A 17430-nucleotide genomic window follows, 5' to 3' on the forward strand; every position below is an offset into this window, starting at 1 on the left:
GTCTCAGATTCAGTTACCGGGTGGTCCAGAGCCCACACGTCCCCAGACAGGACAGAGCCTCAGAGTCAGGCACAGACCAGGAAGGAACCCTTGAAGGACACAGGGTGGGCGGGGAGGCCAGGGCAGGGGCCGAGCAGGACCTCCCACATCTGCCTGCGGAAGCCCCTGCACCTGGGCCTGCGGGTGTACTTGGAGACAGGGCCTTTGCACGGGTGAGTATGGTGACATGAGGTCACCGGGGTGGCCCTAATGCAATAGGACTGGTGTCCTTATGAGAAGGAAGATTAGGACACAGCTGTGCACAGAGGGATGGCCACATGAGGACACAGCCTACCTGCCAGGGAGAGTGGTCCCAGAAGAAGATCGCCCAGAGGCCCCTCTGTCTCCAAGTCCGGCCTCCAGACAGGGTGGGTGGAGAGGGAATACAGGCCTGCCACTCAGGCTGCTGGGCCCACGGTGGTTTGCTAGATGGCCCTGGGACACTGGCGCCACTGTGGCACCTCCAAGCCCCAGCCTGTACCTCACCTTAACGTGGGGATGGTTACTGCAGGCATGAGTGCTGTGAGCACCAAACAAGACCATAGAAGCTTCCAGAACGGCACTGACACCAGGAGGCACCTGATGGACACTGTTCGAGGTCACCTGAGGACTTCTCCACAACTGCAGGTGCCACAGGGCTTGGGAGCTGGGAATAACACAGCTCTTTGCCACAGCTCAGCCTATGCCAAGTCCCAGGGCCGCACGGTACCCGCCTGGACCATCAGAGGAGAGCAGACCCTGAGTTGGGCCCGGTCACCTGGTGCCACCCAGCTGAGGCCACGTCCTATCAGTGGCTCCCGAGCTGGAGGAGGAAGAGCCCCACTGCGTGGGCCTGTCTGTCCTTCCCCCTCCTCCACCCTCCACCTTGGGAAGGAGCCTCACTGCGGCTGTCGGGGCGGCTTCCCTGCCCATCCCATCCTCCCTTCCCGTGCCCACCCTGTCCGCCTGACTGCCGCCACCTCTGCATAATGAGCTAGGGGTCCCTCCTCCTCAGCCCCACAGTCCCCGCGCTGGCCCTGCCATCCCAGGGGCAGGAGCAGCCACAGGGCTCCTGGGGCTCTGAGGCTCCATCTGCTGTCGTGTGACCCAGGCACCAGTGTCCACAGAACACAGGACGAGTTACACGCCCAGCCCCGCCACACCACTGTGAGGCAGAGAAGGCATGGCGTGCCCTGACTCCTGGTGGAGGGCTGCAACCATGGAAGGTGCTGGATGCACCTACTCTGCCCTGCTGCCTGGAAGGGGGTTCTCTGCTCCCCAGGGCCGGGGGGCCATGAGTTCACCTCTGTCATCAGTGTCAGCACGACAAACCCCCCTGGTGCCGCTCACAGCAGGATCCCACATCCCAGGCCAGCCCCCTCTGCCACACCACCCACCTCACAGCCAGAGGTGGGAACAGCAACTCTGGGGAGAACTGGGGGTGCCGTGGCCACCGGGTCCCTGAGGCTTATGGAGGAGAGCGAGGCGAGGAGAACCTTGGAGCTGGGCCCTGACTTGGGAAGCAAGCACTCGCCCTTTGCAGCTGCGGAGCCGTCCTGATGGGCAGGCAGGGGCGGGGTCGCTGTGTAGCTGTGCAGGGAGCGCTCTAAGGGGGGGTCTGTCACCAGCTCCCAAGCTCGTGGGTTCTCCCAAGATTCTTGTGGCGCATGATTCATTGTCCTTCTTAACAGCATCGCTGAAAGGAGAAAAGGCCCTTTGGAAATGGGTCGCAGTCCCTGGACGTGTCTCTTGGAGCACAGGCCCCTCGGTTCCCACCTGGCAAATCAGGCTTCATGGCCAGGCAGCCCATGCGCTCCACCCCCTCCCCTGCCAGCCTGCACGTCCTCCCCCATCGTCCATGCAGCCCCTGAGACGCCCGCTGTCCCTGGCCCTGGGTCCTGATGTGGCGGGAAAGGCAGTTCAGGACTCCCCACCTCCCACCTCAAAAAAAAAAAGGGGGGGGAGGAGACTGGCCACCCCGAGGCTCTGCAGGGAAGAAGGTGACAGAGGCCAACAACCACAATCAAAGGCAAAGTGGGACCCATGTGGGTGGTTTTTGGGTTTTTTCATTTTTTTGAGACAGAGTCTCACTCTGTCGCCCAGGCTGGAGAGCAGTGGTGCGACCTCGGCTCACTGCAACCTCCACCTCCCGGGTTCACGCCATTCTCCTGCCTCAGCCCCCCGAGTGGTTGGGACTATAGGCGCCCACCACCACGCTCGGCTAATTGTTTTTTTGTTTTGTTTTGTTTTGTTTTGTATTTTTAGTAGAGACGGGGTTTCACTGTGTTAGCCAGGATGGTCTTGATCTCCTGACCTCGTGATCCGCCCGCCTCAGCCTCCCAAAGTGCTGGGATTACAGGCATGAGCCACCCCGCCCAGCCTTTTTTTTTTTTTTTGAGATGGGAGTCTCACTCTGTCACCCAGGCTGGAGTGCGGCGGCACAATCTCATCTCACTGCAACCTCCGCCTTCCAAGTTCAAGTGATTCTTGTGCCTCAGCCTCCCGAGTAGCTAGGATTACAGGCGTGCACCACCATGCCTAGCTTATTTTTGTATTTTTCATAAAGAAGGGATTTTGCCATGTTGGCCAGCCTGGTATCAAACTCCTGACCTCGTGATCTGCCCGCCTCGGCCTCCCAAAGTGCTGGGATTACAGGCGTGAGCCACTGCACCCGGCCATGGGTTTGCTTCTGTTTTACTTTTAAAAACTTTTTGGTCTGGGAGAAAAATGACACACCAGCAATGAACAATCTGAAAAGGAAATTAAGAAACCAATTCTTTTTACAATAGGATGCAAAAGAATAAAATACCTAGAAACAAATTTGACAAGGGAAATGAAAGACTTTGACACTGAAAACTACAAAACATTGCTGAAAGTAAGAGGCCCTAAATAGATGGAAAGACATCACACATTCATGGATTGGATGACCTAGTATTGTTAAGTTAGCAATACACCCCACAATGATCTACAGATTCAAGGCAATCTCTATCAAAATTCCAATGGCCTTTTTCACAGAAATAGAAAAACCAGGCTAGGCATAGTGGCTCACATCTGTAATCCCAACACTTTGGGAGGCAGAGGCAGGTGGATTGCTTGAGCCTAGGAATTCAAGACCAGCCTGGACAACATAACCCCCACTCTACAAAAAATACAAAAGTTAGGCCGGGCGCGGTGGCTCACGCCTGTAATCCCAGCACTTTGGGAGGCTGAGACGGGCAGATCACAAGGTCAGGAGATGGAGATGGTCCTGGCTAATAACGGTGAAACCCCGTCTCTACTAAAAATACAAAAAATTAGCCGGGCATGGTTGTAGACGCCTGTAGTCCCAGCTACTCGGGAGGCTGAGGCAGAAGAATGGCCTGAACCCGGGAGGCAGAGCTTCAAGTGAGCCGAGATCACGCCACTGCACTCCAGCCTGGGCAACAGAGCGAGACTCCATCTCAAAAAAAAAAAAAAAAAAGCCAGGCATGCTGGCGTAGTCATCCCAGCTCCTCAGGAGGCTGAAGCAGGAGGATCACAGCTACTTGGGAGGCTGAGGCAGGAGGATCACTTGTCCCTAAGAGGTTAATACTTCAGCGAGCCATCATCACACCACTGCACTCCAGCCTGGGTGACAGTGAGACCCTGTCTCCAAAAAGAAAAAGAAAAAAGAAAAACCAATCCTCAAATTGATATGGAACTACAAGGGGCCCCAAATAGCCAGAACAATATTGTAAAAGAATTATAATATCATAAAATAATATTGTAAAATAATTTTCTTCTTGCAAAAGAAAATATTAGCCACATGTAGTGGCTTGTGCCTGTAGTCCCAGCTACTGAGGAGGCTGAGGCAGGAGGATCTCTTGAGGCCGGGAAGGGAGTCCAGCCTGGGCAACATAGGAGATGTCATCTCTAAAAAGTAAAGAAGAAATAGTGTTGGTGTGGGGAGGAAGAAATTCAAGGATTCACATTTCTCAATCTCGAAACGTACTACAAAGCTGCAGTAATCAAAACTATGTGGTACTGGCATGGAATAGACGTACGGAGCAATAGAATAAAACAGAAAGCCCAGAAATAAACCCAAAGATCTACTATGACTGATTGATTTTTGCAAGGGTGACAAGACCATTCAGTGGATAAAGGGTAAAGAATGGCCTTTTTAACAAATGATGCGGGGGCAGTTGGAGATTTACATGCCAAAAACAATGAAGCTGGACTCTTACCTCACACCATATGTTGAAAACTAATTCAAAGTGGATCAATGACCTAAACACATGAACTAAAATTATAAAACAGCTAGAAAAAAACATAGAAGTAAATTTTAATGACCCTGGATTTGGCAATGGATTCTTAGATTTGACACCAAAAGAAAAAAATAGATAAATCAGACTTCATGAAAATGAAAAACTTTTGTGCGTCAGAAGACATTATCCTGCCAGGCACAGTGGCTCAGGCTGTAATCCCAGATCTTTGGGAGGCTGAGGCAGGAGGATTGCCTGAGCCCAGGAGTTCAAGATTCAAGACCAGCCTGGGCAACATAGCAAGACGTTGTCTCTACAAATTTAAAAAAAAAAAAATAGCCGGTTGTAGTGTCACATGGTTGTGGTCCCAGCTACTTGGAAGGCTGAGGCGGGAGAATCACTTGAGCCTGGGAGGTTGAGGCTGCAGTGAGCTATGATCACGCCACTGCACTCCAACCTGGGTGACAGAGCCAGACCCCTGTCTCAAAAAAGAATGTGAAAAGACAACCTACAGAAATGGATTAAACTATTTGTAAATAATGTACGTGATAAGGGTTTAATATCCAGAATATATAAAGAATTCTTACAACTCAACAACAGAAAGACAAACAACCCAGGCCAGGCACAGGAGTTCACACCTGTAATTCCAACATTTTGGGAGGCCAAGGCAGGCAGACCACTTGAGGCCAGGAGTGCAAGACCAGCCTGGCCAACATGGTGAAACCCTGTCTCTATTAAAAACACAAAAATTAGCCGGGCATGGTGGTGGACGCCTGTCGTCCCAGCTACTCAGGAGGCTGAGGCAGGAGAATCGCTGGAACTCAGGAGGCGGAGGCTGTAGTGAGCCAAGATTTTGCCACTGCACTCCAGCCTGGGTGAAAGAACAAGTCTCCATCTCAAAAAAAAAATAATAATAATAAGCCGGGCACAGTGGCTCATGCCTGTAATCCCAGCACTTTGGGAGGCCGAGGCAGGCAGATCACAAGGTCAAGAGATTGAGACCATGCTGGCGAACATGGTGAAACCCCATCTCGACTAAAAATACAAAAATTAGCTGGGTATGGTGGTGCGCACCTGTAGTCCCAGCTACTCGGGAAGCTGAGGCAGGAGAATCACTTGAACCAGGGAGGCGGAGGTTGCAGTGAGCCGAGATCGTGCCACTGCACTCCAGCCTGGTGACAGAGTGAGACTCTGTCTCCAAAAAAAATAAAAATAAAAAATAAAAATAAAAAAAAAAGACAAACGACCTAATTTTAAAATGGTCAAAGGATTTAAATACCTTCTCCAAAGCAGGTGAAAAACGGCCAATAAGCACGTGAAAAGATGCTCATTACCAACCATTAGGGAAATGGACATGAAAACTACAATGAGGTTCCTTCACACCTACTAGGATGGCTTTAATTTAGAAAGAAAACCAGCTTTTGGCAACTCTCTTCAGTCGTCCCGAATCCTGGTTCATCTGACACCAGCTGCCTTCACCATACCCTGAAGTTCCACCCCAACAAGAGCAAAGTCGTATACCTGAGGTGCAGTGGGGGCAAAGTCGGTGCCACATCTGCACTGGCCCCCAAGACCGGCCCTCTGGGTCTCTCTCCAAAAAAGGCTGGTGATGACATTGCCAAGGCAACCGGTGACTGGAAGGGTCTGAGGATTACAGTGAAACTGACCATTCAGAACAGACAGGCCCAGATTGAGGTGGTGACTTCTGCCTCTGCCCTGATCGTCAAAGCCCTCAAGGAACTGCCAGGAGACAGAAAGAAACAGAAAAACATTAAACACAGTGGAAATATCACTTTTGATGAGATTGTCAACATTGCTGCACAGATGCGGCACTGACCTTTAGCCAGAGAACTCTCTGGAACCATTAAAAAGATCCTGGGGACTGCCCAGTCTCTGGGCTGCAATGCTGATGGCCTCCATCCTCATGACATCATAGGTGACATCAACAGTGGTGCCAGGGAATTCCCAGCTAGTTAAGAAGCACAAAGGAAGATATTTCAATAAAGGATCATTTGACAATTAAAAAAAAAAAAGAAAACCAGAAAATCACAAGGGTTGGTGAAGATGTGGACAAATCGAAACCTTCCTGCATTGCTGGTGAAAATGGAAAATGGTGCTGCCACTGGGGAAAATTGTTCGGCGGTTCCTCAAGAAGTTAAGCACAGGATCGGCATTGGACCCAGCAATTCCACTCCCAGATATATACCCAAGAGAAATTAAAACATGTCCATGCAGAAATTTGTACAGGAATATTTATAGGACATTATTCATAATGGCCAAAAGGCAGAAACCACAAAAGGTCCAACAACAAATGAATGGATAAACACAATGTGGTATATTCATACGGTGGAATATTATGCAGCCTTGAAAAGGAAGCACTGAAGCTGTGATGAGGATGCCTCCTGCAAACACATGGAATGAAAGAGGCCAGATTCCAGAGGCCGTATTGTGCAATTCCTTTTATATGACATATCCAGAATAGGTAAAACCAGCCCAACTGCAGAAAGGAGACTGGTGGTACCCAGGGGTGGGGGGAGAGGAGGAATGAGGGGTGCCACTTAGTATTTTTCTTTTCTTTTCTTTTCTTTTTTTTTTTCTTTTTTTGAGATGGAGTTTTGCTGTCATTGCCCAGGCTGGAGTGCAATGGCGTGATCCCAGCTCACTGCAACTAATTTTGTATTTTTAGTAGAGACTGAGTTTCTCCATGTTGGTCAGGCTGGTCTCAAACTCCCAACCTCAGGTGATCTGCCTGCCTCAGCCTCCCAGAGTGCTGGGATTACAGGCATGAGCCACCTAGCCCGGCCCTTACTGAGTATTTTTCTGGGGTGATTAAAATGTTTTGACACCAGATAGAGAAGGTGGTTGTACAACATTGTGAATACACTAAATGCCACTGAAATGTACACTTTAAAATGGTTAATGGGGCTAGGCGCAGTGGCTCACACCTGTAATCACAACACTTTGGGAGGCCGAGGTGAGTGGATCACCTGAGGTCGGGAGTTCAAGACCAGCTTGGTCAACATGCCATCTCAGCTAAAAATACAAAAATTAGCCAGATGTGGTGGTGCATGCCTGTCATCCCAGCTACTTGGGAGGCTGAGACGACAAGAGAATCACTTCAACCTGGGAGGCAGAGGTTGCAGTGAGTCAAAATTGCACCACTGAACTCCAGCCTGGGCAACAGAGCAAGACTCTGTCTCAATAAATAAATAAATAATAAAATAAAATGGTTAGTTGTTAGCTAGATGTGGTGGCAGAGACTGTAGTCCTAGCTACACGGGAGGCCGAGGTGGGAGGATTGCCTGGGCCCAGGAGTTGGAGGCTGCAGTGAGCTATAATTGCCACCGCACCCCAGCCTGGGTGACAGAATGAGACCCTGTCTCTAAAAAATAAAAATAAAAAATTAGTTAATTGCAGGTTATATGAATTCCACTTCCATTCTTTTTCATTGACAAAAATACAAACTGACGCCAGAGAATGTGGCTCCCGTTGTGCCTTTGGTCCCTCTAGGTTTGAGCGAGAGGATTTGCTGTGAAATACAGAAGTCTCTCAAGAGTGTTAAGAGTGCAACCTGAGAGGGAAGGTGCCCGCTGCTGTGGTCTGAACATCGTGTCCCTCCAAAACCCCTGTTGGAACCGAATCCTCAGTCTAGCATGTTAAGAGGTGGGGCCCTTCCGGGTAATTGGGTCATGAGGGCGCCTCCCCGGTGAGTGGGATTAAGGCCTGTATAAGAGGCTTCACACCTCAGCTCCCTTTTGCGCTCCTGCCTCCCGCCATGGGGGGACACAGTGCTCAAGGCGCCATCATGGAAGCAGAGAGCCGCCCTCCCCAGACACGGGACTCCAGCACCTTGACCTTGGACTTCTCAGCCTCCAGAACTGCAAGAAAGAAATGTCCATTGTTCATAAATTACCCAGTCTCCAAATTCTGTTACAGCAGCATGAAGAGACTAGGACCTAAGAACTCGCCAAGGACCATAAGGGGCCTGGAGTCATGAGACATAAATTCAGGCCTGGAACAGCCCAGAGAAACAGGTGGACATCAGGCAACCCCAGGGACTCGCTGCTCTCATGGTCAAGAGGCCAGCAGCCCAGCCCCCAGCTCTGTAATCCCCTCATCTCTGGGGGGAGTCACCTGGAGGGGCCCCTGTGGCCAGGACTGAGGCCTCCTGCCCTCAGCCACTCAGAAGAGCATGGAGGCGATTCCGGCAGCCTCCCAGGCTTGAGATGAACCCAGCCAGCAGCTGAGCTGCAGAATTCTGACTCCAGGGGCGGCCTGAGCCACACACATTCATCATCTATCACGCGCAAGAAGTGACCCAAGGACTCAGCAGCTGAAAGCAGCCAACATCATCCCACACACTCCCAGGCCAGGAGACCAAAAGCAGCTCAGCAGGAAGCCGGGCTCACGTCTCCCAGGGGTGGCCATCCAGCTGTCAGCCAAGATGGAGGCCACTGTGCCATTAATGACCCAATCTCAGAAGTGACTTGCCATCACTCTGCTCTGCCCTTGGTCACTCAGACCAACCCAGCGCAGTGTGCGCAGGGATGCAAGGACCGTTTGAGGGCCTGTGGCAGCCTCCTGTGGCTGCAGCTGATGTAAGCTCATCCCGCCTCCCCGGGCTTCCTCTCCTGCCCCAAGCCTGGCCTTCTCGCCCCCTTCCTGGCTCTTTTCAAGCCATCCCACCCCAGCATCCTTCTCGAGCTTCAGACCACAGGCACAGACCACCCAAAACACACCCTCCAGGCCCCGGTGGTCCCCCTCCTGGCTGCTCATGTCCCCTCAGGCACGTGAGCCACCCAGCCGCCTGATTCCGGCCACCACCATCACTCCCGGGGGGCCACTGCAGCTGCCTGCCTGGCCATCCCAGCTCCACCCTGCACAGGCCACTTTACTCCTCCCTGCCTCAGTTTCCCCCGTGGAATGCAGACGGTCCCCCATCCTCCTGGAAGGCTGGCTGTGTGGGAGCTGGGGCAGTGGCGTGTGTGCAGCCTGTGACCCCTGTGTCTGCCGATGTCATCTCCTAAGTGGCGCCACGTCTGCCCAGGGGCTTAGGCCAAAGGCTGACCTCGCCCCCATGCCCCTCCCCCTCAGAGCCACTCCTGCCTATCCAGCTGCTCTCACCGGGTCGACCCATGGCCTCCAAGCCTGTTTCCCACCACGACCCCTTCTCCCCAGGGGGAGCAGCCAGGGTGAAAATCCAAGTGAGGTCAGTCCCTCCTGGGCGAGGGCCAAGCGCTTCTGGCTGTCCGAGAACAGGGGTGGACCAGCCCGGGGGGCTGCCATGCCCCACCCAGCAGCCAGTCCTGGCACTGCACTGTCACCCCGCTGTCCCTCTATCTGAGGTTCAGGCTCCTGAGATCAGATGCCACATCCTCAACTACCCACCCAACATCCCTCCAGCCCAGCACCCCCTCCATTCCCCTGTGTCCTCTGTCATATGCAAACCCCATGACAAAGGGACTGCAGTTCTCAGAGCAGGGCCTGCCCATGGTAGGCGCTGAAGGAATGAATGAATATGAATGAGTGTATGAGTGAGTGAGTGAGTGAGTGAGTGAGTGAGTGAATGAGTGGGTGAAAAAGTTAATGAGCAAGTGTATGAATGGGTGGGTGGGTGAGTGGGTGGATGAGTGGGTGGGCGAATGGGTGGATGAGTCAAAGAATGAGTGAGTCAGTGAATGAGTGTGTGAGCGAATGAGTGAGGGAATGTGTGTGAGTGAATGAATGAATGAGTGTGTGAGGGAATGAATGAGTGTGTGTGTGTGTAAGTGAATGAGTGGGTGAATGAGAGGATGAATGAATGAGTGAATGAGTGAGGGAGTGGGTGAGTCAATGACTGAATGAGGGAGTGGGTGAGTCAATGAGTGGATGAGGGAGTGGGTGAGTGAATGAATGAATGAGTGAGGAAGGGAGTGAATGAGTGAGCCAGTGAGGGATGGAGAGACGGAGTGAGGGAGTTAAAGAGCGGGTGAATGAGTCAATGAGTGAGTGAATGAATGAGTGAATGAGTGAGCCAGTGAGGGACGGAGGGAGTGAGTTAACGAGCAAGTGAATGAGGGAGTGAGTGAATAAATGAGAGAATGAGTGGGTGAGTGAATGAGTGACGGAATGAATGGGTGAATGAATGAGGGAATGAATGAGGGAATGAGTGAGGAAGGGAGTGAATGAATGAGTGAATGATTGAGTGAGTCACTGAGGGACGGAGGGAGTGAAGGAGTTAATGAGCAGATGAATGAATGAGTGAATGAGGAAGTGAGTGAATAAGCGAGTGAATAAATGAATGAGGGAGGAAATGAATGCGCAGGTGAATAAATGGATGAATTAATGAATGAGTGAAGAGGGAGGGCGGGAGCAGGTGAATAAATGGATGAGTGAATGAGTGAGGGAGTGACTTAATCAAGCCCTGCAGGTCCCGCAGCCACAGGGCCTCCCACTCCCCGTGCCCCCGCCCCCGCCCCCCACGGGCTTCCGGGACCCCAGTCTCTGCTGCGGTGGGCGCAGGAGCCTGCCCAGCGGAGGGGCCCGCGAGGACCCCGGGGCGGCCTGCCTTGGTCTGGGGGCCTCCTTTAGGGGTCTGCGGGTCTCTCCCGCAGGGGTGTGGGGTCCCGCCTCCTCCGGGCTGAGGTCCTCCCACCTGGGTCTGGGGTCCCGCCTGCCGGGGTCCGGGGTCTCTCCCACCGGGGTCTGGGAGCCGCCCCAGCTGCGAGGGCCGCCGGCGTCCCCTGTCCTGCAGCGCCACTGCGTGGCCGCCGCAGCCGCTGCTCCTTCCCCTGGCGCGGGGGTCGCAGCTGCCAGCCGGGGCGGGACAGGCTGCTGAGACGTCAGCCCCGAGGCCCCGCGCCACCCCTTCCTGCCCCATTTCTACCGCAGCGCTCAAGCACCCAAAAGATGCTCAAGGCCGGGCGCGGTGGCTCACGCTTGTAATCCCAGCACTTTGGGAGGCCGAGGCGGGCGGATCACGAGGTCAGGAGATCGAGACCACGGTGAAGCCCCGTCTCTACTAAAAATACAAAAAATTAGCCGGGCGTGGTGGCGGGCGCCTGTAGTCGCAGCTACTCGGAGAGGCTGAGGCAGGAGAATGGCGTGAACCCGGGAGGCGGAGCTTGCAGTGAGCCGAGATTGCACCACTGCACTCCAGCCTGGGCGACAGAGCGAGACTCCGTCTCAAAAAAAAAACAAAAAACAAAAAAAAACAAAAAAAAAGATGCTCAAGCACCCTTGACCCCCTGCAACCCAGCGCCCCCACTCCACGGGTCCCTGAGGGTCCCCAGCAAGCAGGGTCTTCCCTCTGGACCACCCGGGGCCTCCTCTGGGGAGCAGCCCACTTCTCCCCGGCGCTGGCGCTGGCGCAGCCCATCCAAGGACACCTTCTCTTCCCTAGGCCGCCCATCGCCGCGCCCCAGGGAGTGTCTGCAGCCGCGGGTCCCTCCAACCCTGCACTTGTGTCTGGCACCAGCACTTTCCGGGTTCTGGCCCATGCCTGGGGGATTTGCTTCTTTTGACTTCTTCCAGAATGTTCGTCGGGCTCATCATTTTCTCTGCTCCCTGAGTCACGGCTGCTTAGTATGACCCTGAAGATCCCACCAGGAGCGTGGGAGCCCCTGCCCGGACACTCCCCCGGCCCATGGAGAAGGTGGCAGCTCTCCCACATCCCCTGGGTCCCACCGACGCGGGGCACCTGCAAGGAGAGGTGCAGCCCCCAGTTCATGATCTCAGGGTCTCCTGGCCCAAGCCAAGTGTCAGCACGCAGCCCAGGCAGGTCACCTGCAACACAGCAAAAGGCCCTTTCCCTCCCTCCATGCCTCTCGGCCCCACCTTCCCTCCCTCCCCGCTAGGCATGGGCTAAGGCATGGGCGCGACTCCTAGGCCGGGCAGCCATAGGTCTTCACCCACCATGGCTGCAGCTGACTAGGCTGGGACTGGAAGGCAGAGAAGGAGGGCTGCCCTCTCCACCCAACGGCTCTCCAGCCCTAGGAGGAAGCTGGCCGCGTGGCCAGGGAAGAGATGAGGGACAGAGAGTGGGGAGGGCTTCCTCCACTGGTGACTGCATTGGTCAGTTCCTGCACCCAGAAGGCCTAGGGCCACCTCTGTGGAATGGAGCCACCAGCACCACCCCCAGAGGCTGGTGGACACCTGGGCAGAGGGACCAATTGGATGATGATGTCATGTCTACGTCATTGGTGCCTCACAGGAGCCACATTTTCTCACCGGCTGCCTCCCCGTTCGTGTGACATTTGAAGGCCACCCCAAATGTCACCTCCTCAATGGAACCTTCTGGATCCCCACAGCCTTCCCATCCCATGTTCCAGGCCAGCTGTGGGCAGCTTGGCCCCCTGCTGCCTGCTGAGGGATCCCAGGCGAGTGTCCCCAGCAGGAAGGGCCCTCGTGAGACAGGGGTGGTGGGAGAGGAGTAGAATCTGTGTCCTTGTTCCTGGCTCTGGCCCACATGAGGTCTTACTGTGGCGGGTGGGCCTTTTCACGCTGGTGCTGGCGGCAGCTGTGGCCATCACCAAGGGTTTGCTGCGGTCCCTGCAACCTCCCGACCCTAAACATTCGCCACGTCCCCAAGATCCAGGGATGGGACTCCCCGGCCTTCATTCCTCCAACTCTTAAATGATTTTTGAAGCACTTGATCCTTTGTATTAAATAACTCCCTTCTCGAAATGCCCAGAGGGGTTCCTGTTTTCCCGGGCAAACCTTAGGTGATGACCTCATTGCTGTGTTAAGGGCGGATTGTGCCTCCCCAAAACTCACAGGTTGAAGTCCTACCCCCTAGCGCTGCAGAATGGGACCTCAATTGGAGATGACATCATTGCAGATGTAACTAGTTAAGGTGGGTGGCGTTGGGCAGGTTCTCTCATATAACCTATATTGTCCTTATAAAAAGGGAACATTTGGCCGGGCACGGTGGCTCACGTCTGTAATCTCAGCACTTTGGGAGGCCAAGGTGGGCGGATCACGAGGTCAGAAGATCGAGACCATCCTGGTTAACATGGTGAAACCCCGTCTCTACTAAAAATACAAAAAATTAGCTGGGGTTGGTGGCGGGTGCCCATAGTCCCAGCTACTCGGGAGGCTGAGGCAGGAGAATGGCATGAACCTGGGAGGCGGAGCTTGCAGTGAGCCAGGATCACGCCACTGCACTCCAGCCTGGGTGACAGAGCAAGACTCCATCTCAAAAAAAAAAAAAAAAGGAACATTTGGACACAATCATAACATGAGAGAACACATCGGGAAGATGAAGGCAGAGGACGGAGTGACGTTTCTACAGACCAAGGGACACTGAGGCCGCCCACAGTCACCAGGGGCCGGGGGACGCATGGGCCGGATTCTCCCTTGGAGCCTCAGAAGGAATCCCCCCTGCTGACTGCAAGGACCAGGGGCGGGCTGGCAATCTCCAACAGCAGGGGAAGGATGACATCTTTAAAATCACACACAAGGGCCCTGCAGTCTCAGTTGAAGTCAGAGGGAGAAAATCAGAAAACAAGGAAGAACAGCGAAGAAAATCTTCTGGTAGCAAGACCGCGGCATCTGAAAATGACTTCCCAAGTTTTACCCTACGGCTCAGAGGATTACAACGGAAATTGAATTCTCAGCCTCCCCAGGTAACCTGTGTGAACCTTAGAGCAGAGCGGGGGGAAGTGGGGATGGAAGGAGCTGAGGGGTAACCCTGACCCCCTGCCCAGGGTGTCCCACTCAGCCTTGCTTGCTGGCAGAAGCTGCCCTCCTCCCTATCTGAGGCAGCTCCCACTGTGGGAGACCTCGCCTGAAGCACCTCCTGCAGCAGGAGGCTGATTCCCCTCAACACCCAGGCCCGTCACGCCCGGTTGCCTCTAATCCCATAACTGGAGTGATATCCCAGCTGACTCCAGGGAGAAGAGTAAAAACCTGCCACACCCCAAGATTATCAAGATTTTGCTAATTCAAGCTGGAGACTAGTGGTGAGCGTGGATCCCGCTGTCAGGGCTGCTGTGCACTCCAGGGACTCTGAGCTCAATTGTCTGCCTGAGCATCTGTGAGAAACCGGAGCAGTTCACTCTATTTGTTGCTGGAAATTTGGACTTGGACGGGCGCAGTGGCTCACACTTGTAATCCCAGCATTTTGGGAGGCCGAGGCGAGTGAATCACCTGAGGTCAGGAGTTCGAGACCAGCCTGGCCAACATGGCGAAACCCCGTCTCTACTACAAATAGAAAAAATTAGCCAGGCGTAGTGGCAGGCGCCTGTAATCCCAGCTACTCAGGAGGCTGAGTCAGGAGAATCGCTTGAACCCGGGAGGCAGAGGTTGCAGGGAGCCAAGATCACACCATTGCACTCCAGCCTGGGCGACAGAATGAGACTGTCTCAAAAAGAAAGAAACCTGGATTTAACAGTGGCCCAGCTGAGATGCCAGGATTTCCTCGGTAGAGCACAGAGAGGAGAATCCAATGGCGTAGAGAGCCAGGAATGCCAAACGGATTCGTCGGATGCAACCCATTGGCTGAGTCCCTCATCATGTCCCCAAAACATTCCCTTTACAAAGGCCTGTGACTTGCCCACAAGGAGCCTCTGAGCTCTGCAGGCCACAGACGACGGAGAGACGCCGCCAACAAGACTACGTCCCCTGATCTCTCACAGGACCCTGGAGTGGCAAAGACGGAGAGTCTGAGATGGGGCGGGCTCGGTGATGGAAGGGGCGGCCAGCTGGGAGCAGAGAGTGCTGCAGGGGTCAGGGCCCTTGGCCAATGGGTGAAGCATCCCCAGAACTGAAAAAGATGGACAGTCTATGAAAGCTTAAATTGATCATTTTTTTAAAAACCGGGTCAGGCGCGGTGGTTCTTGCCTATAATCCCAGCACTTTGGGAGGACGAGGACTGAGGATCACTTGAGCCCAGGAGTTCAAGATCCACCTCGGCAACATAATGAGACCCCCATCCCTACAAAAAATACACAAATTAGCCAGGCGTGGTTGTGCGCACCTGTGGTCCCAGCTACTTGGGAGGCTGAGTGGGGTGGATCACCTGAGCCCAGGAGGTCAAGGCTGCAGTGAGCTGTGACGGCACCACTGCACTGTAGCCTGGGCAACAGTGAGACCCTGTCTCAAAAAAAAAAAAAAAATACAATAACACAAACAAACCCAGATCTAGGCCAGGCGCAGGGGCTCACACCTGTAATCCCAGCACTTCGGGAGACCAAGGTGGGTGGATCACCGAGGTCAGGAGTTCAAGACCAGCCTGGCCAGCATGGTGAGACTCCCATCTCTACTAAAAATACAAAAAATTACCCAGATCTGGTGGCTCATGCCTGTAATCCCAGGTACTCGGGAAGCTGAGGCATGAGAATCACTTGAACCTGGGAGGGGGAGGCTGCAGTGAGCCAAGATCATGCCACTGCACTCCAGCCTGGGCGACAGAGTGAGACTGTCTCACAAAAAAAAAAAAAAGAAAGAAAAAAAAGAAAAGAAAAAAGAAAAAAACCAGATCTGCCATGAAATACCTTAATGGAGAGTGGCGATCCCTCACCAGTTCCCCAGCCCGACCAGTCCCAGGACTGGGCCCTCAAATAAAGGGCAGAACATGCCTCTCCATGGAAGGGCAGACACCAATACCTTCAAGTCTTCCTGCTGCCTTCTCTAAGCGCCTACAACCATTGCTCTGGTCATCTTTTGCTAAGTAACAAATCACCCCAAAACTCAGTGGCTTAAAACAGTAACAAAAACTTATTTTGCTCACAAATCTGTGATTTAGGCAAAGTACACCAGAGAAGGCTCGTCTCTGCTCCATGTGACAGCAGCTGGGGTGGCTCAGCTGATGAGGGGACTAGAACATTTCCCTTCTAAGAAGGCTCATCCCATGGCTGGCCAGGTGGTGCCAATGGGTGGTTCCTCCCATGGGGGCGGCTTGGCTCCTCTTGACTTGGTGGCTGAGTTCCAAGAACGAGAGTCCAGGAGACACCAGGCAGACACTGTGTCTTATTTTATTTTAGTTTAGTTTAGTTTTTTGAGATGGAGTCTCACGGAGTCTCACTCTGTCATCCAGGCTGGAGTGCAGTGGCATGATCTCAACTCACTGCAACCTCCTACTCCCAGGTTCAAGCAATTCTCCTGCCTCAGCCTTCCAAGTAGCTGGGACTACAGATGTGCACCACCACATCAGCTAATTTTTGTATTTTTAGTAGAGACAGGGTTTTACCATGTTTGCGAGGATGGTCTCGAACTCCTGACCTTGAGTGATCTGCCTGCCTCGGCCTCCTAAAGTGCTGGGATTATAGGCATGAGCCACCATGCCCAGCCATCTTTTTTTTTTTTTTTTTTTTTTTAAATAGAGATGGGGTCTCACTGCGTTGCCCAGGCTGGTCTTGAACTCCTGAGCTCAAACAATCCTCCCACCTTGGCCTCCCAAAGTGCTGGGATTACAGGTGTGAACCACGACACCCGGCCTTGTGTCATCTTTTATGACCTGGTCTCAGAAGTGGTATGGCACCACTGCTGCCATAATTAAAGGCTCAGTGGTGTGCCACTGTCACCCCTCAGCTCCAAATCCATCCTTCCTGGGCCTGCTTTGTGCTGGCGGAACTGGACCCTGTAAACGTTTCTCCTCTGCTGGCTGGCTCGGTGAGAGGCTTTGATGGGAGAGGGCGCTGGAGGTTGCAGCGAGGCCTGGCAGAGAATGGGGCCTCCCTGTCTGACCCCTTCCTTGCTGCAGCTGCCAGTGGCTCTGTGTGTGGGTGACTCCCCTATGGGCTGCTTCTTGCAGACACCCCCCGGCTGTCATGCTCCCCAGCAAGATTCTCAAGCACCTGGCAGGAGTTCCTGTTAGAAAATCTCTGGCCCAGATGCACCTCTCGGCGAGTTTCTCGGCCAACTGGCAGGCTCCCTGCTGACGGCTAGGCTAGGCCCTGCAGCAACTTCCTCCACCACGGGCAGGGGCAGCCTGCAGGGTCCAGCAGAGCCAGGCCCAGCCTTGCGTTGGGATGTTCTTCCAGGTTCTTGGTTTCTCCCCGTGTGCTGTCTGTCCTAGAAACACACGCTGCTTCTGGCACTGCTATTCCTGTATTCCTCAGAGTTCTCTTGTAACCTTTTAATAGTGAAACCTCCTTTTCTAGTTTAGGATTCTTTATATTAAATATTCCTGTTCAAATTACTGGTGTGGTTTCTGTCTCTTGCCTGGAACCTAATGGTACAGAATTAGCACGAGGAGAGGTCCCAGGAGGGC

The sequence above is a fragment of the Hylobates moloch genome, unplaced genomic scaffold (genome assembly GCF_009828535.3).
Source record: "Hylobates moloch isolate HMO894 unplaced genomic scaffold, HMol_V3 SCAFFOLD_15, whole genome shotgun sequence".
NCBI lineage: Eukaryota > Metazoa > Chordata > Mammalia > Primates > Hylobatidae > Hylobates > Hylobates moloch.